This window comes from Phyllobates terribilis, unplaced genomic scaffold (genome assembly GCF_046119375.1).
Source record: "Phyllobates terribilis strain yellow unplaced genomic scaffold, ASM4611937v1 Scaffold_3733__1_contigs__length_71271, whole genome shotgun sequence".
Taxonomy (NCBI): domain Eukaryota; kingdom Metazoa; phylum Chordata; class Amphibia; order Anura; family Dendrobatidae; genus Phyllobates; species Phyllobates terribilis.
The window spans coordinates 8,990-11,453 of record NW_027366486.1 but is presented as its reverse complement, the minus strand read 5'-3'; positions in this window follow the sequence as shown (position 1 = coordinate 11,453).

The following is a 2,464-nucleotide window of genomic DNA, read 5'->3' as shown; positions in this document are numbered from 1 at the left end:
TTCATAAATTTATATTGACGGTACATAAATTTTTATTAAATGTTTATAAATTTATATTAAAGGTTTATAAATTTATATTGAATGTACATAAATTTGTATTAAAGGTTCATTAATCTAAATTGACTGCACATAAATTTATATTAAATGTTCATAAATTTATATTAATGGTACATAAATTTCTATTAAAGGTTCATAAATTTATATTGATTTTACATAAGTTTCTATTGAAGGTTCATAAATATAAGTTGGTAATAAATTTCTATTAAAGGTTCATAAATTTTATTTGACGGTATATACATTTCTATTAAAGGTTTATAAATTTATATTTACGGTACATAAATTTCTATTAAAAGGTTCATGAATTTAAATTGACGGTACATAAATTTTCTATTAAAGGTTCATAAATTTATATTGACGGTACGTAAATTTTGATTAAAGGTTCATAAATTTATATTGACGATACATAAATTTCTATTAAAGGTTCATAAATTTAATTGACAGTACATTAATTTCTATTAAAGGTTCATAAATTTATTTTGATGGTACATAAATTTTTATTAAAGGTTCATGAATTTAAATTTGCAGTACATAATTTTTTTTATTAAAGGTTCATAAATTTATATTGACGGTACATAAATTTCAATTAAAAGGTTCATAAATTTAAATTGACGGTACATAAATTTCGATTAAAGGTTCATAAATTTATATTGATGGTGCATAAATTTTTATAAATGGTTCATAAATTTAAATTGACGGTAAATAAATTTCGATTAAAGGTTCATAAAATTTATATTGATAATTCATAAATTTCTATTAAAGGTTTATCAACTTAAATTTATATTGACGGTACATAAGAAATTCCATAAAATTTAGCTGAAGGTTTACGTGTTTTTGATCATGAATTTCCTTTTAGATATGAGAAAGGAGATCGAAAATTGTATTTCAGTGTGATAAAATGCCATCATTATTACATAAATTAAGGGACGGCAGAAAGAAAGAATGCTTTCTAAGTTACAAGGGTATGCTGACGCCTGATGGGGGCAAGGGGAACAACAACAAAGAATCAAGGCACAAAGAATACAAACATAAAAGTTACACAAACATGAGCTGGACTGGGTTGTTGGGTAAGTTATACATGGTTATCCTTAACACCATCTTCACAACTTGTTATGAAATCAAACAATGTAGTGCTGAGAACTCACATCCAGTCTTATGTCAGATAAACTTCACTGACTATTTCACTATGAACGAACTTTTGCAGCTACAATCGCCTACTGCACTTGGATTAGTAGTCACCTGTATTTCTAAAACTGTTCATTTCTATTGCTCAACTAAGAAGTTTTATACTACTGTAATTATGCTACCTTGCTTGTAGGATATAAGTGGAGACAAAGAATTAGTGCATAAAAAATCAACCAAAAAAGAATCAATCAATAAGGCCTAAATAAATTGATAATTGCATGAAAACTACCTTTACAGCTCTGTTCTTGTGATCATATTGCTCAGAGCGTGCACTGATAGGAGCTTATTATATGGTGTAACTAGCGACTATTAGCTTAGGATTAGTGGTGTTTAGGTGCTTATTGAGTGGTATTCCCGGAATCTGGTATGATTGTTCACTCATAGATTTGCGGGATGCTCATAAGCGTTATTTTGTGGTATTGATTATGGAGATCCTATTTGTACTCACCTCCAGTGCATATGGGACGGAGCTAGAGAGAAGACGACCACACCTACACCCATGGAGAAGCTGAGAGGCGAAGCCGAGCTGCCTCGGAAGATTACAGAAGACCGAAGACCAGTCCGAGAGAAGGTTTCAAGACGAAGAAGAGCTACGAAGAAGATGTATCAACCGAGACTCTGATGTCTCGATCAAGATTTTCCCTCGACATAGATGTCTCGACCGAGACTATAATGTCTCGATCGAGACTTTGCCTCGACATGAAAGTAGCGATCGCGACTTGGAGGTAGCGATCGAGTCTGGTGCCATTTCTGAGTGACTGGGAAAATGTCTCGGTCGAGACTATAAAGTCTCGATCGCGACTCGGCGACGGACCCGGCCCAATTGCAGATCCAAGCCCGGGAATCTATTTGTTTTTCAGATTTTATCTTTTATTTTCAGTTATTTTCTATCTTCTAGGTTAAATACTATATAAACCTTTAGTTTTTAGGTTAGAATTATCTAGTTATTCCTTTTTCCACTTTTCACAATTAGTTCTTAGAGATTCAGCAACAAAGAGAAAAGCTCCCACCTTTGTGCCATCTTCTACCTTCATCCCTGGTTAGTTCATCCATAATTATGTATAGCTTTCTCTTGGTTATGTCTGGCTAAGTTCCTACGAGTTCACTCTTAGTTGAGGCCATTATTCTAGGAATTGTTTTTGAAAATTCTATTGTTTATCTTCTAAAAATAATTTCAGGATTGTTTTATATTCTCTTGTGATTATTGTCATTGATTGATATT